The following is a 24,440-nucleotide window of genomic DNA, read 5'->3' as shown; positions in this document are numbered from 1 at the left end:
GTTTAATAAAATACAGAAGATTACATGTTGCATATTTTAATATTTAAAAGTTTTGAAAATAAATTTGCTTCATAATTTGTGTTTGACATAGTTTTGAAATGTTGGGTTGGCAGTATGATCTACAGTTAGCCTTCTACAGAAAAGAGCTGTTTTGTTGTATCTTTAGTGTGTGCTATGATAATTTAGTGAGTTATTTACTGGTTTTTTGGTGTGTGTGTGCACGCCTTGTATTTACTTTTGGTTACTGTTTAGATAATAATTACAAACATGCCTAGGTCACAAAAGGTTTTTAAAAAGCGTAAAACACAACATAATTTTTGTACAAAATACTATCAAAACATAACCTCGACTAGTGAACTCCTCTTCAATCTGATATGTAAGTAAAAGTTTCAACTCTTCAGATAAAAAAAATTTCCAGGATCTCTGCACAAGTATAATGGATTTAAGAATGTAGACGAAAACATAATTATTCTATTATCCTTATTTCAAAATATGTTATCAGAGATAGGGTCATGTAGGTGTTGTAGTGGTAATTTGAAAGTAAATTTATCCAAAAGAATCGGTCTTGCGTCATTGATAAGTGTTTCCTTTGATAACTGTGATGCTGATAAAAAAGTTTTTTCTCCTCATTCTCTATTAAAACCAGTTGTGATGATGAAGAACATACTTAATATGATATAAATGTGAGGCTTGTTTACAGGCTTCGTGCGATAGTCAGAGGTTATACTTCTGCTCTTATATTAAGTGGGATTTTAAATCTTCCTAAACCCCCTCAATTCATTAGACATATTAAAATTATTCAACATTCTGTTCAGTCTATTTGTGAAGATGTAATGCTGAAAGCTGTAGATAGAGCAGTTAAAGTGAATGAAGAAAGTACAGATTTAAGTATAGCGCTTGACGGTACATGGCAAAAAGGTCACGTCGCTCAGTGGTATCGTTAACAGCAACAAGCATGGACACAGGTAAAGTGATTAGTATGGCCATCAAACACTGTAAATGCAAAAATAGACTGTCATTGAACACACAATTTCTTGTCAGGCGAACTACAGCAATGTGAGTGGGGGGAGAGACCAGTGGAGTGAAGGAGATTTATGAGCGGTCAATTACCAGAAATGTGCGATACGTGAACTATTTAGGAGACGGGATTCAAAAACTTTTTCGTTTCAGGAAATGAAACTGTATGGAGATGATTGCAAAATAAAGAAGTTAGAATGCATAGGCCACGTGCAAAAAAGAACGGGAAAGCGTCTACGAAATCTGAAATTAAGGTACAAACGGATGAAATTAAGTGATAGCAGTTCTCTGGGTGAACGTAATAGGCTGACATACTCAGATATAATTAATATGGCTTAGCCATTAGGAGAAATACTGTAAGTTGTTTGGGCTGAGTTGTTTAAGTTCAACTGATGAAAAACCTCAACGTGGACTACGTCCTGCTGGTGTCGATAATTGGTGTAAGTTTCAAAAAGCCAAACCAGAAGGTAAACCATACAGTCATTCAAAGTACTTCCATTTACCTGCGTTGTCATGAACGAAATAAAAGTAGTTTTTGGAGACCTATCAGCTAAAGATCTTTTGGTAAAGTGCATAAAAAGTAAAACACAGAACCCTAATTAAATGCTCAACAGCGTAATTTGGGCACGACTGCCAAAAATAATATTCGTTGGGTTTCAAACACTTCAGCTTGTGTATATGAAGCTATAAGTACTTTTAATAAAGGGGATATTATGAAATGCTTAATTTTGAAAAGACTAGGAATCACACCCGGTGTCAATTGTGACCAGGTTATGAAATCACTTGTTAGAGGGAAGGGTCGCTAAAGCTGATCGTGAACTGACTGAACTAACAAAAAAGGTTTCAAAAGGAAAAAGCAATGCCAAGAGAGTGTTAGAAGATGTCTTAGAAGAGGATCAAGCTGCAGGCTCATCTTTTGATTCAGGAATGTAGGTAAAAAACTATGTATTTAAAACTTTAAGCTTTGTTTCTGAAAATTTCATTTTTCTGGCTTTATCTACCCTTTTCACAACTTCTAAGAAAGATACAGGAATGGCTTTTTTTTGGCGTATTCTCACTTAACATACACTAATGTTTGCGGGAAGCAGAATTACAAGTAATCGTGTACAAAAAAAATTAAAAAATCATGTTTTTAGCATTTTTTAAAACTTTTCTATAAAAATTTTAACTTCATTCTAATACAAAATTTCAAAAATCTATTTCCCTCAACTTGCTCCAAAATCTATGTTTTATAACGTGTACAAATTTCAAATCAATTGAATTACAGGATGCTGAGAAAAAGGAACATAAACTCTTCTCATTTAACATTACAGATATAGGGTGGTATGACTCCCCTGCTTATTTCTTAATAAAAGTGTTTTCGTCCATTTACTATAGATTTTTTAATCCTAACAAACTTGAAATATGTATAAAATCAGTTATAGTAAAAGATAAATTAGTCTTCCTCAAAGAGCGTTAACAAATAATGTTATTTTTGAAAACTTAGCATGTTCTGTTTACAGAATGGAAGTTCACCAGATAAATTCTTAATATTGAAAACTGGCAAGCTTCTTACTATTGAAAGTAAAAAGTTTTAATTTAAAATAAAATTGTCTATATATAATTATTATGATAAATTTTCTAAGGATCATCAACTCAGTAGACTTAAATGTTTTCCCTTCGAATACTCTCAATTAATTCGCTGGGGTTGTAAAAGCCCTATCTATGATATTATATTGTATATGAGGGCTGCTTTAAAAAGTGAGGAAAACTCAGCATACTACTGATAGATCTGTTGTTGCATTTAAATTTAGACATTCCGTGTATTCTAATGTGGTATTAATAATACATCCTTAAATATTTATCGATGAATTCCTAAAGAAGTTTTTTTTGTATTTTTTCTATTTATTATCGTCATATTCTTTCATTACTATGATACACTTACTCTTTTTATTCGTTAATTTTATCCTTTGAAATACTGTTTCCATAATATTTTGTTAATGGTTTTCCCATGATCCATTCTTTCAAATGCATTTGTTTGTTATTTCTAGAATATTTAATTTACCATTCGTTGTGTGATTTATTAAAACCATAATCTGATGTGAATAAAATATTTATTTTTGTTAAAAGGAATTTTAGAAAAGTTATATCATAAATCAATTTAAACAATTTTTTAAATGTAGTTTAATTATTAATTACAAACTAATCATAAATTACATTTGACATAATATCACGAAGAACACTGAGTTAACTATCTATACAATTTGAAGGAAAGTTAGAAATTATGTACATTATTAATGGAATAGCTAAAATTTTATGCTTCTCTTATTATATAATGATATCAGACATATATATATTTAATCCAATTTATCTCAATTATTAATAATTTATCAATTATTTCTTCAATTTATCTCATATTAACAGTGGTTATATTTATTTATTTTTTTATATTAATAATATAAGAATATAAGTCTCTAGTAACAGGATTTTTAAATATATTTCCGGGTTGTCCCACAAAAGTCGAGCAGAAAAGGTCATCAAAGAGATAAAACAGGGGTATAAATATGAGTGTGGTGTGTGTGTGTGTCAATAAAAGAGAAGGATGTATATGTAATAGAAGATGGAATGAAAAGGGCGTTACAAGGTTTGCTGATAAATATATAGACTCATCCGTGTTGCTGACAGAAAGGAAATGAAAAGTATTTATCGGTGTGCTGTGAAAGAGGTGTAGCAAAGGGGGTGCTTTTCTGTTTTTACAGATTGAAAACAATCTGAAAAGTTCATAATGGGTTTGCTTTATCGGAATCACCGGCAGGAAGTTAAGTAATTGCCAATAAGGAGAGGTAGGGGGTCTAAAGTTATAAGTAAAGAAAGGTGGCAGTGGTGGCGGCTTTGAGTGATTTAAAAACATTTGGAGTCGAAGTAACTCCGAAGAAGGGTAAAAGCAGAAATGGGTGGGAAGAGACCAATGGAGCAAATTCCTGGATGTCATTACGCTAGGAAAGTGAGAGAGTGGGAAAGAGCGGGAGTCAGTGAGAAAGTGAGGGAGTAAAAAACTGGCAGATTTATTGCGTGCCATTCTGAAACTGAGCACTTCTCCTTCAACACACTCACACACACGTACATGCACACAAACACACGTGTGCACAACACAATACTTTTTAACTAACTCCTGATTTTTCCTAATCTGTGTTTAATGCACGCCTCTAATCCCAATTAAAAAGATAAAAGGGATAAAAAATACCAACAAAACAATTTGTTTTAACTGGAACTAGTCATAAATTATACCTTTTTCCATTTTACGTGGTTAAATAGAAAATAAATGCCAGTTGTTTCTGTTTAATTAGTAGTTTATACGCAAATAAAGAGAATTCTTTACTAAAATTTTAACGTTCAATTTGTTTAGTAAGATAGAAATATAAAATGAATTCGCCAGCTGACACACATATTTATGAGTTAAATTTTTATCTTTAATATATTTTTCTTGTATTAATACTAGGCTTCTTTAAATTTTAAAAACATATCATTATATGTGTACTGTTTCTACCTTTTAGTAGTTTTATCAGTAGAACAGAAAGACTCAAATGTAGTAAAATATGTCAGTAATTATTTTTACTAGCATCGGTATTATTGCACAAATTATGAGCGGCTGTAGTAGATTATGATAAATTATTTTTAAACTGTATGAAAGATGCTTAAAAACAAATGTCAAAAGTGGTGTTTGCTACAGATCCAAAATATAGTATTTAGACATTCTATAATATATATCTCTGTATTATAGATGTTTTAAAGTCATTGTAGAAAAGATAAAAATCCATAAAATAACTAACAAATTTAACTGTTAGCTATAATTGTAATATCGATTAAAAACCATCTGTTTTTAACTTACTCTAATATTAGAAAAGAAAACAAATTAATAATGCCCAAATCATTGTTTTTATTAAAGACCTAAAACTTTACTGCCAGTCCACCAATGACTAATTTGACAAAATATATAGGACCGAAAAAAGTTTCTATTGAAACTACTAACAGATCATCAGTAAACAAGAATGGTTCAGATTCCATTAATTTGATTCCAGTAGGATGAATCGTTTTTTTTAAATCCTAGTAAAGGTAGTTACTTTTATACGGATTTGAATACTAGATCGTGGATGCCGGTGTTCTTTGGTGGTTGTGTTTCAATTAACCACACATCTAAGGAATGGTCAATTTGAGACTGTACAAGACTACGCTTCATTCACATTGATCCTCTGAAGTAATACCTTACAGTGGTTCCGGAGGCTAAACAAAAAAACAATAATATTGTAAGTGAGATTATTGAATTAAATCTTTATAATAAGTGTTTAGCAAGCGCAACATTATATAATAACTCACCTTGATATATGGACTCACATAGCCCTCGACAATGTTTGAGCGATTATATTTTCCATTACCCTCCACCTGATTTCCCAACAGCAAAGATTTGGAAATTGTTATTTTATAAAATAACTTAAGGACTAAAGGAAATAAAATTACAGGATTTAACAGACTGGCGTTATCAGTGGTTACTCTAATAAAAATTACATAAGAATGAAATTAACATATTGAATAATGTTTTTAGTTGTCAAACTGTGCTATTTTTAAAAATATTTATTCATTGTAATATGTGACATGTTTAAATACACAAAAGCTCTCGAACTCAAAGCTATCAGACGATATTGTTTGGCAGATCAGTAAAACTGGACGCATGCGTACTACGTATATAAACACAAGTTTCCTCGTACTTTTACTGCAAACGTAATTTTTCTGACGCAAACTCAGTATAAAGTAATGCTCTGAGTATTTCCTAGTTTGATATGAATTTTACATTACGAAATGACATATTTCAATTAGAAATATGGTTTTGTAAATTGTTCAGTGTCGTTAGATGAAAAATTACGCATTATAGATTTAGATTGTAAGTGGATTCACTTTTACAATAAAAGAGTTGTTTTACTTAAATTAATCACGGATGTTGAACAACACACTGTTAATGATAAATTCCATAACAACTTAGAAAAGCTATGAAACCTGGTAATTTATGAGAGACTAATTTTCACTCTGATATTGCCGTTCCAGTTTGGTGCAGTCTCTAATTCTGTGATGGAGCAAGGTAATCAAATATCAACTTCAACTCAACTTTAATGTTCGATATCAGGTGAAAAATTAATCATTAGATAAAACTATTAGAAAAATCACCATTCGTTTGAAATTTCTTGGAAACTTTTTCAATTATCTACAATTTACGAAGTACCATCATCCCAGCTAAATTTGAATTCATTTGTACATGAAATTCATTTGTATATCTTTATTTTTGTTAGTTTTTCTGCAATTCTCCCAGAACGAAGTCTTTATTTCTTTAAAACTTAGAATTTTTGTTTATTTAGAAATGTTGGTATAGTAGAATAAATAAATTCAATTTTTAAAATTATGTTAATACTACCGGATATATACACGTTTGTATGTCTACGTGTATGCACGCGCACATGTGGTAATAAGCATTTATTATTTAGTAATTTTGTAAATAGAAATGGTGCAAGTGTTATTAAGGAATTCTTCATAATCAAAAAAGCGTGTACATTTTGACTGGTTAAAATGGAGAACGAGAAAACAATAGCCGACCGAGCTGTACTGCTCTCTGAATCCCGGATACCGATTCCCGTGGGATGAGTCGGAAGAGAGGGGGATTCTGTTTGTTGGGTCCAGGATGATAGGTATCCTTTGTTTAGTTCTCATTCCTCTATTTAATACTACATGCCGTATCATATACACTACGCTTTCGACTCTGAACTATGGACTCTGGACTCCAGTACTACTGCTGTATAATTTATTAGCCTTGATATCATCCGGCTGGTCATTTCATTATATTCGTATAGAAGGAAATACCGGAGGATACCTGTCAACCGATATAAACTAATGAAACCAAATACGAAATCATCAATTAGATACAAGTAATATTAAATCTGTTGCTCCTTTTCTATTGCCGGATTGTTAAAATCAACAACGCAGTTAACTTTATATATTAAATTCAACAAGTACTTAAATTTTTAATACGATATTAAGTTATTTTCATCACAGTATCTAAATACTTTGGTTCTCCGTTTATTTATAAAAGTAGTAGACATTATGAGCCAATAATTTTATAAAAAATGTCTTATCAAAATATTTATAATGTATTTTCATAGGACTCGTTTAAAATAATGTTTAATAAAAAAAATCATCAATTTTCTTGCTTAAATTAAACGGTTTAAATCTCAATCTGACAAAGTTACATAAAAATCATAAGTAGTACTTAACTATTTGAAAAATCTTCTTTTTTATTGTTATGAAAATAATAAAAAATTACTTTTGTCTAAATTACGCACTCAACTTTTAATTAGACCACTGGAAAATTCATTCAAACTAGTCAGTAGATTTTTTTTTAAATCAACCAAATTGTAAACAAATCATTACACTGAATTATAAAATGAAAAATATTTGAAAATGTATAATTATTTGAAGTACTCACTTTAAGAGTAAATTTACGAAATGAATAAGAAAAAAACTATTGTAATATTAAGAGAAGTGTTTAGTAAACTTTATTAATTTGCTAATTCTTCCTTCCGTGCAATATAGCTACACAAGTTACTGTCCATTATTAAAATTATGTTTATTAAAATAACATAATTAAATACAAGGAGTCGTAAGTGAAGATCAGAAAGTAACATAACCGCTAAATTTAGCGCCGCTAAATATTAGCTCATAGATTGGATCTAAACAAAAGCTTTTTTTTGCGTTTACCGAGATCCCAGCTTGAAACTCTTATTTTATATACCTGTATATTTAAAACTATGCTCCTATGTGGCTATCTCTATTTTGCAAAGGTTCTTTCTGAGGATTGATATTGAAAGTGCAAATGAAATTGCAAATGAAACCGAAGATGGAGGTATTGAATGAGCGTCTCACGGTTGGTTAATTACAAAACTGTTCATGTGAGGATTCAGCCCTCATATTGGAAGCATAGCAAAGTAGAACATTCTACCTGAAGGAATTTTCTTGAATGAATTGACAATAATGGATTTATAATTGGGGGATTGTTGTTGCGCCGCTAAATTTCATTCAACCTCGACGATTGTTCGTTAAGGCTTTGTTAAACCATGGAAATATTATTCATCATGAAAAGGGGATTGGACTATCAGCGCTGATAATTCTTATATCTTAGGAGATCGGCTGTAACGTGAGGACAAAAAACACATATCTTTAGAATTTCAAAGCCCAAGGAAAAATTGGCCTTTCTTCTTAAAGAAGTTTCGTAGCTCAAGCCGCATTTTCCCAACTATGTAGTTAGTTTATGTAATATGATTAGATTATTATATTCAACTACCGTCGTTAAAACTGGTGAACGCATCTGCTCTTGCAAAGATAGGCCCAGTCATGAACTAAATTTGAAGACAATATTTTTTACTTATTCATTCCAAATCGATCAAACAGTTTAGTTATGATTTGGGCAGTGTAACTAATTAACCAAGCCAACCAGATAAGAGAATTTGCCATAGAGTTATTTTATTGTTTACAATTTATATTTTAGAAATAGAGCTGCAATTGATTACTTTAGGTCATGATAGCGGTAAACACACAGGTTGATTACATCGTATCTAGCCTCTAATATTTATTTAATAATCTACTCAGTTTAATTTTTTAGTTTATTGACTGTTATACTAACTTTTCACTAGTAAGAGTTTGGATGAACAGATTCCGGGTCTAAGCTTTTAGACGATTCAGATGGAGTAGGTAGCAGTAGAAATGTTAGTAAATCACGAATTGTACCACAATTTTTGATGCTATGATATGAAAACAAGTAGCTTTCAAAAAACTTTTGTGTTTGTGCATCTAATAAACATCTTTGTACTTCGTAGCTGTGTAGTAATTGCATAAACATATTTTCACCAAAATATTACTGTTACATAAATCAGCAAACAAGAAGTGTGAAAGTTTTATATTTTAGATATATAAATTACAAAGGCTGGACGAAATATAATCTAAACGTCCAAACCAGACTGGCTTAGACAAAAAGATTTTCATGGAAAATGAAAATATTATAAAATATAGATCTAAGAAGTAGAAAAATGGAATTTGAATCGAATTTCAACAGTTACTGTAGCAAAACACGGATAATAAAATAAACATAAAAGGATAAAATAGAGATTTTTGATATCTGTTAAGAAGGATCGTAAAATTATATGAATTTATACAATTCAAAATAAAATCTTAACATGAACTGGAAAGGAGAGAAATTTTAACCAGAATTTCGTAAAGAGAACTCTGTAGGTAGGCCCTGTATTAAGACATCCAGGTCTAATAATTTGGCAAGGAAGATATGTGTAAAAAGTAAAACAGTAGAAGAAGATAATAATTAAAATATGGGAAACAGTAAATTCAAAAAAAGAGATGGAGAATAAAAATAGTCAACTTATGACCAAGATAAAAGGTATAAAACAAAAAAAACTTGATGTGTAAACAAAGTATTTATGATATTTTTTTTTTAATATCATATTTGTTAAAGTATACTGACAATTTAAGAAGTTACAGGAAGTAACTTAGTCATATATTTATTCTATCTTCCTTCCCAATATTCTCATTTATTCACACAACTTTGAATTTTTTTTAATGTTATGTTTAAAACATTTCTTAAAATGATTTTTAGCTTTTTAGCTAATGAATCAAATCGGATTTCGTTTTGTGTTACTCCTTCTTTTAGCGTTTTTGTTTCGTATCAATCGGCAAAAGCTTAATTAAATTTTCTTGTATTAGCTATTATATCAGTATTATAGAAATTAAGCATTTAACGATACATAAGTGCTATTTTCCCTACTTAACTGTATAAATATTCAAAATGTTAGTCAACACTTTACATTTAGTTACTATTATGATTCTTTTTTACCATACTGTATATTTTTTTGTGTAATTAGTTACGTAATATTTTATATTTTTTAAAATGGATCTACTAAATATTTTATGAATAAGTACTTTTTTACTTTATCATAAAATATGTAAAGCCTATAATTTTGTATGGATGAGTTTTGGAAAAAAGTATATTTAAATAAACAATGATTGTATAATACTATACGAGTTGCTGAAATGTATTCTTCCAAGCGTAATTTCTTTATTGCTTTCTGTTGTAAATTTTATGGTTATTGCATGGCTAATAGAAACAAGATGTGGCATAACGAACCCCGGGATGTATTCTACATATACCACTCTGTTTGTGGGCTTCAGGGGTTGCGCAGTTTAGAGAGTAAGATGGGGCTGTAAAGGGAGTGGTAGCAGTTAGGCTATGGTGATGGTTTGTTGCGTATTTCATCATCATCGTGGCTGCAAAATGTAGATAAGTTTAAAGAGGGAGACAGAATTATTAACAAAAAGCTAAATGTCAGAAGGAAATTTTAATATATCAATGAACATGTCACCGAATAATAAAGCTCTTAATTAAAATATATTACTTAGACTTCAATTCCATCATATATTTTCGTTTCTTTCCATTGTTTTTTTAATCCAATTATATTAATTACAATCATCATTGCACATTAAATATTAAGTGGAAAATTATTCCCGTATTATCTAAATTATTGTTTTTTACGTTTCTGTTTCACCGTTTGCGTCTTCTTACGTTTTATATCTCTGTTACAATATATGCTTGTGATTATATCAAATTAATAAACTAGAGGGCAACATTTTAGTGTGCATCATTTTGTGTTTTATTTGAAATATTTTTATTTCAAATAAAACATATTTCGTAGTCCACCTTTCAAGTTGGAAAGTGTAGAAAGTAAAAATGTGCAATAGTTGTATTCAGAATACCTGAAATACTGTTGACACCGCTAATTTTACGGTAGAGGTTAATGTGATCCACCGGGTTGGTCTAGTGGTGAACGCGTCTTCCCAAATCAGTTGATTTGGAAGTCGTGTGTTCCAGCGTTCAAGTCCTAGTAAAGTCAGTTATTTTTACACGGATTTGAATACTAGATCGTGGATACCGGTGTTCTTTGGTGGTTGGGTTTCAATTAACCATACATCTCAGGAATGGTCATACTGAGACTGTACAAGCCTACACTTCATTTACACTCATACATATCATCATCTGAAATATTATCTGAACGGTAAATACCGGAGGCTAAACAAGAAAAAGAAAGAAGAGAGTTTAGTGTACCGCGACTGGACGTTGCGAGAAGTAATAAGCCAGTGTCCGGTCTAGTACGAGTAATCCATCCCTAATCTGTGGTTTACTTAAGCATCTAACTTTGAAGAGTAATACTACGAGTATTATTATTTTATTACAATTATTTTTTTATTAACTTAAGTTATTCTTTTCATCTTACGAAAATTAAAAAAATTACTTTTTAAAAATAACCTACACTACTTTGATATTGAAGTTAAAGGAGATTTTTATCATCATAAAGCAATATATAATTTAGTTAAATTGTTTACATTAGACTTTTAATTGTCATGATATGAATTAGTCTTTAAATATCAAATAGTTTATTAAGATTAAAACTATGTATAATTTTCTTTTCCTTTCATTTGTACAATTATGAGGGTGCCAGTGAAATTTCTCTTGGAGAAAATAATTATTTTCTTTTTATTACCATTCGGTCACTATTATTGTATATATTTTTTTCTAATTAATAAAATAACAAGAAAAACCAGCGTTTATTTTTATAAATGTCTTTTTGCCTCTGAATTTAGGATTTTAGCCGCAACTTTATCGAAACATCTCTATTATTAGCGGAAAAAAAGTGTAAATCGTTTAACGCAGGGTAATTTTTCGTATAGATAAATTCAAATTATTATTTATAAAATTATAAAATAGGCTGGATTTCACTTTGTATTTTATTTATAAAAATGTGATAAACTTTTCTCTAAATATTAAAGATTGTTTTAAAATTTTTATAGATACTTGACCGTTGTAATGACGCTTACATATATATAAATATATATATATATAAGTGTTTCGTCGTAATTTGTTAAAATAATTTTTATTTTCATGTTTTCTTAGCGTTTTATTAAAATCTGTAGCAAAAAACAATTACCTATTTAAATTTGCATCTATTGTCAAGTTAGCACGTTATCTAGTATTGTGTAGATTTTTTGTTTGTATGGGTTAACGCAGAAACACAAGTTGTGTAAGATGGAAAGGTTTTTGATTGAAATTTTAGCTACATGTGTTATTTACCACTTCAGTTATATAGCTCCGAGTATAGAATATTTACCACTGGCTTATCTGTTCTTTCTCTAATGGCAAGGAATACATTTTTCACATTTATTCGTTTAAGATTCACAACAAAAGAGGAATTAGAAAAATAATTTTTGAGATAAACCTTTTTTTAATACATACTCTAAAAATGTATGTTTAGTAAAATTTTTCAGCTTATAAAATAAAATTTGAACTACTTTTCTTGTGAGTTTCATTTTTTATTTCGAAATGAGTTCCACCTTCCTTTTAATTTGAAAAAATTGCTTATTATTTACTCGTTGAGGATGGATTTTTTTTAAGGAGAATTTTATAGCAATAACAATAGAACTTGTTTAAACAACAAAAATAACATTTTAAACAACTTTAATAAATCGTTTTTGAAATTTCAGATTACACTTTACTTTACTTTAGTAAAAAAGACTAGGTGGAATAAGATTAAAGCAAAATATCTCTTAAGAAAAACTTTTTCTTGAAATTTTGATTGAGGGCTATTTTCCAGGTCATAGATTCAAATTATAGTTTGAAGGAACTGAATAAATCAGTTTACCATTTTATATAAGTTTTAAAGAGTTATACAAGTACGTTTTATATGGTATTATGTCCATAATGTTTAGTCTCCTTTATTTATTTTATATCTGTTAAAATAAAATATATACATTTTCAGGTTTGACATTCTTGCGTCTGTTGGTGAACTACACTACTCCACACTACACTACATTTTGGTGAGTAATTTTTTTTCTAATAAATATATATATTTCTATATTTATACATATTGTATTTTTTGAGGGGGGATGAATAGAACTTTTATAATAATATATATCTGTGCAAAAATACCATCTCATTTATATATCTACACAGGCACACGCAAACACACGCGCGCGCTAACACACACACATACACATACATACACAAAAAAATAAAAACATTCTTACTTTATGATTTGTATGAATACACATTTTATCTCCTTCAGGGGTTTTCAGTATGTTAAAAAAAAATATTTACACCAATTTCATATATTGGAATATAGTTTTATATTAATTGTTTTTATAACAGTGAAGGTAATGAAAAAAAAAAATTGATTAACGTTTTTCAATTACTAATATCGACATTTGTTAAGATTTTTTAAATTTATTTTTTCATCTAACAAAACCGTACTTTAATTATTCGTGTATTTTTTATATCTGTGGTTCTCTGTCAATTTTTCTTTTTATTGGGTTTTATCAACATTTTCCTTTTGTATAGTTTAATTATTTTTTCTACAACTGTAAATAGTGGTGTGTTCAATAAATACATAAAAAATAGTGTTTAACTATTTCTAAATTGAAATTTTATTAACGTAGATATGAAAATATCGTAAAAATATATTAAATTTTTGAAAATACTCCAACAGAGTATTTTATTAAAATAACAAAAAAATAGTAATCCAACTCTAAAATATTTTATTTTTATGTGTTTGTTTATCGTTTAATAAATAAATCAACCATATAATATTGTTATTATTCTTACCTTTATTTTTATATAAAATCCAACTTTGCGGCTTCACCCGCGTTATATGAGTATATAATTTTTAAAAAACTGGAAATAGTTTTTTAGTAATTATGTGTGGACTGTTTCTCTAAGAGTTATCGTAACTATCAACATCCCTTCTCTAATCTCTTCTGCTCCAAATAATTTCATTTTAAACGTATAATGTTTATAATTATCTAAAAATATGTTTCCAAAATAAAATCTTTAATAAAATTAGGAGGATACTGAATCTGTTCCAAGAACTACTTTACCCATATCACACTTAGGCTCAGGAGTTTCGTCATTCCATTTTTTGATATTGCAATGGTTACATATTTTAATCATATTAGCTATTTGTATATCTTTAAAATTCAGGAGCTAAATATCTCAAAAGCTGATTTGAGACCTAACATATTTCTCGAAGGTTGAACTCGATTTTGAGCCGAGCGTATACGTTGCTCTTAAAGTCTTTAAGGACGCTCTGGCATAGATTCACGTTGTCTACTATCATAAACTTTAGTAGAAATAGAAGTTTTTCTTCCTCTCTGTGACCTCGCTGACTTAAGACATTATAAAAATATTGATACCATATTGGAAAGCGATTCTATGCTAATTTTTGTATGGCTTATCTTAGTGGAACTTCTTAGTTCAGGATAAAAAAATCTACAGAATGCTACTTTACTTCCGTGAGGATGAGTTCTTGCGGGTTACCTCCAGATTAGACAACATTAAATTTAGTAAAACAGATAATTTTCTGAAGAAGTCCATATTTACATAGAAATTCAATATTTCTCGAACCATCAAAACTTTGTTAAATATGTAAATAGTCGTCATTCCCTTTAATTTTATTATTAAACTAATCCATTTTTACGTATATTACGATGATAGTAATACAAATTGATCTTTTGTAGATGATAATAACTTTAGTAAATCACCAAACAGTCTGAAGAAGTTGATGTTGACATAAACAATGATCGATATAGGAAATTAACATTAAATTCAGTACAAGAAGTTCTAGATTATTTATTTATAGGTTTTTTTATTTATACAGTAGTGAGATTGATGAGGTTTGAACTCTGGTAAACATTCCGGGGGTCGTAAGAAATCCACTATTAAAATGTAATCGGTTAAGTAATTTTCGCGGTTATCGGGAACAAACGAAAAAGACGTCTCTTTATATAGTAACGATAATTGCTGCTTAAAATGACGATAAAATTCAGTTTTTCTTGAGTAAAATAGACAGGAATAATTTGATCGTATGAAAATTAATGATGACGTATGGAATCTGATTATGTGATGTTAGAAGAGGAAAAGTGGAGAAGAGGGTTAAAATCTTCTTGTGATAAAAATAAATTAATCTGCCCACGCGCTTAACAATAATAAATATCGAACTTGATTTTATCGATACAGAAATAAAACTTTTAGAAGATTTATTTAATTTTTAAATGAATGTTCGTAGATATTTTATTTTACTGTCGCCATATAACTAGGTAGATTATTAAATTATAATTCAACGTATGAGTAAAATATTTAGATTGAGTTTTTATTTATTCGTATTATAAATTTTTGTTTCCTTTCTTACTTCACTAAAAAAAATGTATATTTTAAAAGATTTAACATCACAAAATCAGATAATAACCGTTACTGAAAAAATATAGTTTAAAACATTTTTATTAGTTTATTGAAACATGGATTTGTTGGTAATCCAGTGTTTTTCTTCAATAATAAATTTACTATACAAACGACTTATTTTAAGTATTAATGACTGATTCTTTATCACAAAAAAACAAAAAGAAAATATGATAATAAATCTTACATTATGTGGCTTAACTTTACATAAATAAGTAATTGCATATTTAACTTTACATAATTACTTAAGTAATTATTTCGTTAAATATGTAATTTTTATAATATATTTAATTTAAAGTACGTGGGGTAATTCAAATTGAAAAACTCGTGCAGGAAGAAAGAATAATACGCTATTTATATTATTATTAAATAATATTATACGCTATTTGCAATGATAACACGATGGTGTGTGATAATTTCCTATTAAGAGTTAAATGATATTAAAATTAATACAAAAACTTGTTTTCATATTTCGAGTGTTCTTTTTTTATCAAGAACTATGAATAGTTGACGAATAAATTTTGTTGTATACTTTAAAGTTTTGTTTCAAAAAATATGATTACGAGTGACGAAAGTAGAAGTAAAAATATTTCATGGTTGCAATTATGAATACCTTCTATAACAACATTAAAGTCTGCATTTACATTATATAAGGATAATTAAGAGTAAAGAAGAAAGTAATAACGTTCTTCAAATATCAAATAATAACAAAATATACAAACAGAATATGAAACGATAGCGGGAAGCGATAGCAATTGTTAACGGACAGATACGTATAGTAGTGTACGACGATAAATGCAAAAGTAATGGGAGTTCAAGGATGGAAAAGGTTAGGGTGGGGATTACTCTTGCTATAATAACTTTAAAAATTCACACTCTACTATTTGTTGCTACTATCAAGAAAAACTACTAAAATTAAGGGTTTCCTGCTTTAATTCAAAGTAAATACGCTAACTACTGGATTTTCACTTATTTATTAGTACTGTAGGTAAAAATAAAATCGTACGCACCGATATTTTAACTTAACATACGACAAATAAAAAAAATAAATAATTGGTATTGTGAAATTACAACATAAAACATTTTTATAGATTGAAATGTAAAATTTATTAAAAATTTATTATTGGAAATTTTACTAATTTTTCTTATTTATAGAATCTTTTTAATTGCTGGTAGAACGGGTGATATAATAATTAAATTTGTTTGATTTATTTATTTTTTTATGACATTGTAGACCCCATGATATTACAAATTATATTATTTATTTCATCAAGTAACTTTTTAAGAATTTGTGTTATAATTTAAAATATTTTGTATTTTTTTTTTTTTTTTTAAAGATTTTTCAAAGAATATCTCTGTATAAAAATTTATAAAAAGCTGTACATTTTTTTATAAAACTATGTGATGAATTTTTTGAATGATAAATTTTTTTTCTTTTTCTACATCTGTCAAATATCTAGCTCTTCAGACGCGTTTAAACAAATCATCGACGTTGTGCAAGAATAATAAATTTACCCACAATAATAAATTTTTTTTATGGGGATTCACCATTTTAAGGATATTGAATTCAGCTTAACTAAAACTTTCTTACCAGTATTTCTCACATTTAATAAAAATAACTGGTAAAATACGGCATGAATTTTCCGGCTTTTAATAACAAAAATTAATGTTGAGCGTAAAAAAACAGAATATATATATATATATTACGTAGAAAATAAATTTTTTGAAACTTTTTTCTGAAAGTATTCTTATATAGGTTAAACTTCCAAATTTGCTTAAAGCCGTATCTAAATCATCTTCTTCAATGAAGGGTAAAATACAAATTATTTTTCAAAAATGCTTTTCGGCACTATTCCGTAGCTCTATATATGAAGTATAAACTACAAAAACATTTTTTTAAATATTTAAACCGAATGGTGATGGAGCAAAGAACAAAAAACATATATTCAAATTTTAAGAGTTGTTTTTAATTTGAAAAAAAAAAAGTTGGATTATTTATATTTTGCAATGTAGGTAATAAATTTGCCAAAGTAAACTTTTCTCTAAAACGTCTCTGACGAAAATTAAAAATAGTTTTTTCATGATAATTTAAAATTTTTTTAAAAATATCTTTTTCTTTTTCTCATTTAATCTGTTTTTTGTATTTTTTTAACAAAAAGTTATACAAAATAAAATAATGAAAAGTCGATCATCTTTTTTAAATTTAATTTGCTGTAGTAAATAAATAAAAATCAAATAAAGAACCAAAATAAATAAATAAATAACGAAATTAAAAAAGAAAGTTCTGATAATACCAAAGAAAAAAGTATAATAAAAAAATAAAATTCAATTCATTAAAATAGGACAGTTGAAATGTGTCAAAAGGCAAACAATGAACATTTTACATAGATATATAACCAGAAATGGATGGCCCGTTTTGGACAGGGTGTTATGTCATCAGGAAGGGAACATTCACAAGGGATAATAATAATAATAATAAAAGGGAAGAGGGGATAGGGATGGACGGCTGCTGTTTAGAGGCATTGTTTGCAACTGGACAGGCCATAATGGGGCACGGAATGGGCCAGGGGGAAACCTACTATGAGGTAGCAATAATCGATTAGGACCGACATCATGTTCAAAACCACTTAAAATAGACCTTTTTAAAAGGACAGACGCAATTGAAAAATATATGGTATTGCTACATTTTTTAGCTATTAAATGATTATTAAATTGTTGTTACGTGGAAGTACATAGAAAATATATTTAAATAAAAACGAACAAAATTAAATTTGAAAGCGTTTTATTTGTATTATTAAAAAAATATTCCTTTTTTTGTAGCATATTATTAAAATGAAATTAACCAATGTACACTACTAATCGCTTTATATACTCGTACGTGTAGGTATTAGAATTAATTAACGTATTAAACAAATGTGTAACGCATTTTTTTAACATCCCAAAAAACTATAATAAGCAAACTGTAAACAATTTTATAATACTAACAAAACAAGTTAATGTGTTATTGTTGTCAAAAAGTAACAATATTTTTCACTTTTGTATTTAACTTAATATTACAATTGGTGACTCCACTCATCAAAAAGTTGCAATATTTTCCCATAACAACGTAGTGAGTTTCCATAAAAAAAATTAAAAATAAATCTGACTACAAAGTTGTTATACTTTCCTGGAAATGGTTATTTATTTTTATACAGTAGAAAAATAATAATACTTGAGAAAGTATTAAAAAACAAAAAATCGATATTTTTAAACTCTTTATCAGCTCCCCCATACTGCGCGAAAGCTTTTTATGGGGTCACTTACACTACTACTATGCTTAAGAAGACATAAAAACATTCTGTTAAAAGATATGCAAAAAAAAGATAATCATTTCGATTGTTGGGGAAGGGATGAGAATTTAGAGGAGTCTTTTTTTAATAGTAAGAAAATCATGTACGCATATTCTGAGGTTAATATAAAGTGGGTTTATGTATGCAAAATTTTGAGAAAGTTGACTCCAAAGAAACTCTACCTCATCCCCGGAAGATATTAACTCCAAACTTTTAACAACAAACTGCCCCATATATTTAAATTAAAATTTATTTAGTTTATTTAATTTAAATTTATTATTTATTTAAATTTCATCAAAATTGGTTCATCCAGCTACAAGTTATTATGCTTCAAACACGCCAACTCATGTTCAAAGTATGTACAATATTAACAATGTATCTCAATATTACCCCCATTTTTTTTTTTTTTTTGTTTACTATTAACTTTTTGTAAACTATTAACATATTATGTAATCCATTAAGATTAGATCTGTCCAAGAAGTATCGCTCACCGTAGCGTACAGATTCATCCGTTCCCGAATTGTCAATATCTCCTAATGGTTATTATAAAATTTGCTATTTTTTTGTCTTTTCTGTACATCTTTTTTTTATTAATTTATTTCTAGTTTACGCTCACAATGGAGTACTTGAATAGGTCCGTATGAACATCTTTTATTTTTATAAATTATTTTGATCGGACATAGATAGATCCTTGGTTCATAACAGCACAACTGAAATTCTTTTCTGAGAAGAAAAAAATTCAGGAAATGGATTCAAAAAGGATTTCAATTTTTTCTCAACTTTTTTCAACAACAATTCTGTTACTTTCAAATAATTATATAGTCCACTCCTTGATTGTTTATTATAAATTCGCGTAAACATAGTTTTGAAGAATTCTACAATAAAACTATTTGGCCGTAGATAATACCTGCCGCTTCTATACCTTATCTATGAAATCATCTCTATTTTCAAATGTTGTTCTATTGTTAAATATTGCTGTTAGTCGCTGGGGTTCTTCTGTAGGCTTATTCAAATTTACCTTTTCTTTTCAAAATCCTCCGCCTAAGGACAAATTGTAATAATAGCAATGGCAAGCCATGTCATGAAGATTTCCGCATAAATTAAATAATCATAAAAAAACATCATTATTCCTTTTTTTGTTAAATTCATAAATGCCTTGATTGAAATAAGTTCTTAAGCTTATTTACAAACAAGATATCTCGTTACATGTTTTTGTTATATGTTTTTAACTTTTAAATACTACAGTAATATGCACGTAATGGAAACTTGTTACCAAAACACATCGTTAGACGCAAAGAAAGAAGATGCAAGATGAATTTAAATCAAGGTATTTACGAATATTTTCATCTATTCAAAGAATGTAGAAAATTTTTATTTACTTTAAAAATTATTTTTTAAATCGCCAAAAAGGTTGTTAAATAAAATTAGCTTAAATCAGTTCAGTATTACCTAATTAATAAAATATTATCCGATGGTAACTTTTTAAAGTAAAATTAAGAAATTAAACCCAAAAATTTGTGGATCAGGTTGTTGATTTGTATTTACGTTTTTGGTTTTAATTAAGGGCAGTTTTCAAAGGTTGTAATTCCTTACATTGGATAAAACCAATGATTTAACTTTTATTGGAACCTCTTTATATATCTTTTCCTCGATATTAGTTAAGATACATCAGCAACATAAGGGCACGTTCTTTTAAACAACCAACCTAGAAAAATTATTAAATGTCTTCTGATCGATAAAAATTTTAATCTTTAGAACACATTAATAATATTGAACACGCACCCACCAAAACGCAATTTTGTATTGTAGATAAAAAGGCAGTATACACTAGTAATAAATGAGAATTATGTAGTAACAGTTTTACAGGTAATCTCTGTAAATTAAAAAAAAAACTCAACCCTAATAGTGAAAATTATTGAGTGAGCAACCCCTATTAACAACTAAAGGTTTCTGGAGTCGCCTCTTTAGCAAATTAGACACCAATTTTAAATCTAAACGTATATTTCTGCTAATAAATTTACAATTTTATGTCGAATTACAAATTAGTTTTATTCTTTAAATTTTAAATACTTAATATTAAAATCAATTTAGATAATATTATAATTTTTACTGCGTTAAATCAATTTATTGAATGATTCAGATTTTTCTTTTTGAACTTTTATTGAAGTTAAATAAGACTCAACCAGAAATATATTTTACGGAAAATAAGATTTTCTAAACTTCTAACTTCTTTAAAGTTCAAACAACTTTTTAAATTCGTTTTCTACTTTCAAGTTTAGTCTACCTCATCAGCATTACTACTAGTTCAGTTACGAAAGAATCTGTCTTTTTTTGTCTAAGTTCAATGCTTGCATTTATTATTAGGTATTTCTTCCATCTAACTGTATTTCATTCTCACTCTATCTCTCTTTCTCCATCACTGAACATACTTAGTCACTTATCTCTATTTTTAAATCTGTTTTTTTTTTTGGGGGGGGGGGGGTTTATTAGTTGAATTCTATGAATGCATTACTTTATAACTTTTTTTAATAATTTAAAATAATGATGTTTTAGCACTGTAATGCAGTTCACCAGAATTTTATAAAGAAGATTAAGTAATTTTTAAAGTATTTCATTAAAACTAATTCTCAGTACTTCTATTTTCCTTGAAACCATAGTTTTTAGTTTTTATTAATTAGGTGATCTAAAAATGTAATCTATTATCTTTTTTAAATATATAAGTTATGGAATATATCCAAAACAGTTTTATGAACAAAAATATCAAATTATTTACACAAATTGTAATTTCCTTTCATCTTTCCGCGCTTGAGTCAACTTTATTTTAAAAAATTATAAAATTAGTTTATTTATATGCTTTTTTTTTTACATCTTGTTCTCAAACTTTAGGACGTTATAAATAAACCGGTATTCATAAAAATAACGATCGTAGCAAGTCAGTGGGAAATCCTTCATTTCAATTGTACATTGATGACTTTATTAAATTGGCTTCAGGAAGTATACTCCATCTTAAAAATTATTTCTAAAATTTTATGCACCTGTAAAAGAAAGAAACAGTTTAGAATATAAAAGTTATACGAACATTTTATTGATTGTTTTAAATGATTTAAACATTTCATTTTAATATTTTTAACTTACTACATACACATTATCTAAAATCGATTAAACGGTTATTGTGTGGTTTGTAACAATTGTGAACTTTTTATTTTTTGGAAGCATTTCAATGGATTCTGATAAAATAGCGGTTAAAATTATCAGCAAGACGTATGCATGGTTATTCCCACTGAAATATTCTACAATGACATCACTGTCATTGACATCAAAGTCTAAGTGGCATGTTTTTTCCCTTCAAACTAATCAAGAAATAAAACAAGTGATTTTTGTTTCGTAAAGTAGTATCAGATTTTATATTTAGTATTCTAATAGGGTTTTCTGTTGGAAGAATTAGAAAATGTTACTCAAATTAAAATATTTACAATATTCCATTTTTCCACTAGGATTATCATAATTGATTTAACTGATATTTTGTGACCCTTTCTTGTATTGACGAGTTTCGGAGTACCTCCATTCTCAAAAATATTTTTAGTTAAAAGTAATTACGTTTCCGAAATATTCCGAAACCCATCAACTATGAAGTTAGACTGATTCGGCTAGGAAGAGTTAAAAATAACACTCAAATCAAATACGCAAAATTTTCCGGTGGAGTACAAAAGATCTAAACCGAAATTTCCAAAAATATATTTTCCCAAAACAATATTAGTTCCAAAATATAGAAACTATTCATAAACTAGTATAGTAGGGGGCATGGAATCTGACTTTCGTAGTCAAGCAGCTAATATGTTGCGTATCAATGATTCTGCAAACATTTCTCGAACCGGTGTTTACAAAACGGAATACTAAATCTGTTCGTGATTCAATTTCAATCATTTTACAATTTACATTAAATCTTATTTAACAAAAAAATTGTAAAACCAAATCGACGTTAAGTATATTTTAATAATTTATTTTATAATATTTATTACCATTAAAATAAAATTATCCTTGAACTTGTAATTATTGTATGAACATGTTAATAAGTATTTCTAAATCTAAATTATGATAATTTCTGGCCCAGCAATTAAAAATTAGAATTGATGCATACGTTGAAAAAATCGATAAATGTAAAGTCAACACTTCCTTTTAAATGAAATAATTTTGTAAGTACGAGTTATTGTAAAAACGAATTATTCTAATTAGCTGACTATAACGGGCGACGTGTTATTGTGCACATAGGCTGATGGCAGGCAGGCTTACCGCGCTATTAACTATCCTGAAAATATCTTATACAACTTAATTGCTGTTGTATACTATGTAAGTATACGGAGCTATACGAGATGTTTTCATTAAGGAATGACTATCTAACTGTTCCACCCGTCCTATCCGTTCCTCTCTCTTGCACGTAATGTGCACACCTATACGCCGCCCGCTATAACAGTAAAGACGTAAATCGATAGCAAGCATCGTATACAAAATAAAAACAAGTAGAGCATTACATTTTTTTTATGTGTAGAGTACATTAAACTTTGAAGTTTTGGGTAATAATAATGTTCAGTCATTTTTATTCATCTATTAAGTGCGTTTCGTCAGTGTCACGTTTTGCTTTTCTTGATTTATGTATATATATATATATATAATATAGGTTAAATTTTTATTTGATCTGTTGCAATCAAGAAGATTCAACTACAACCAAATAACTACTTTCTAAAGACAGTAAATCGATTATTCCACATGTTGGTGGTGAAGTGGGATTTATTCATTGCTAAGCTTCAAGGTTCATCTCCTTTATTGTACCATAATGTGTTTAAAAAATTCTCAGAAATGTAAATTGTAACCGACGATCTTCAAATATCCAAGAATGTCATCACCAACGAAATCTTGAAAATTGGAAACAATGTTGAATATTCTGTCTTTATTAGTTAGATAACGAGGCTCCATATAGGTTTTTGGGCTTATGTTTTTTAGTTAAAAATTATTATAAATTCGGATGATACCGTCGAACAACAACTTGAAAACGGTTATGCCATCCCTCAAAAGAATTTTTAGTCCTCAAAAATGTTGGAGCACAACATCATACTAATTCCATAATCGATGATTATTGAAAAAAATATTTTCGAAAACTTAACTAAAAAAATAGGACAATTAGGTGGAAAAATAATAATTACAATGACTAATAGATAATGAATATATTTACTTGATAGAGCTCAAATCAGAGAATTCATCTGTGAATCAATTGACCCAGTCGATGAAAAAATAGACTGTAAAAGTACTTTTAATAATATTTTTATTTTTTTTTTGTTTATCGTCTGTTTAACTATGTTAGTTGTGCATGATTCATCATCCAATGAAATAATAAACTAGTTTTAATAAAAATTAAATTTTTACATATTCTTGCTTAATTTTCCAATATATTTAAATTTTAAATCATAGTGGAACGATAAATTTCATGAAATCAGTTTTTTCATCAGTTACATTTAAGGAATTAAAAATTAAAATAGTGTAGTATATTAAAATTAATCATTAGCTTTTTAAGTGTTTTACATATTTTTCGGCCTGTTACGTCACAGAAAATATCTAATTGAAATAGTAGACAAGCTACCAGTGAGGATTAGCTTCCCCATAGGTTTTCTCCAAATGTTATTATCAATATACGGAAATGTTTTCGCTGTCTAAAATATTACTTGTGATTTACTTATTCT

General features: G+C 28.2%; 1 protein-coding gene across 20 annotated transcripts in view; it reads left to right on the top strand.

Annotated features, from left to right (window-relative positions):
* LOC142325978 (CUGBP Elav-like family member 1) overlaps positions 1-24,440 on the top strand; it is a 1,952,897-nt gene that overhangs the window by 676,881 nt on the left and 1,251,576 nt on the right. For all 20 annotated transcript variants that reach the window (XM_075367994.1, XM_075367987.1, XM_075367984.1 and 17 more), the window contains exon 4: positions 12,909-12,966. The gene's annotated coding sequence lies outside the window, so the exon portion shown is untranslated. The remainder of the gene's footprint in view (positions 1-12,908; positions 12,967-24,440) is intronic.

This window comes from Lycorma delicatula, chromosome 6 (assembly GCF_047948215.1).
Source record: "Lycorma delicatula isolate Av1 chromosome 6, ASM4794821v1, whole genome shotgun sequence".
NCBI lineage: Eukaryota > Metazoa > Arthropoda > Insecta > Hemiptera > Fulgoridae > Lycorma > Lycorma delicatula.
Note: the sequence above shows the minus strand (reverse complement) of the source record. Positions and strands in the feature narration are given on the sequence as shown.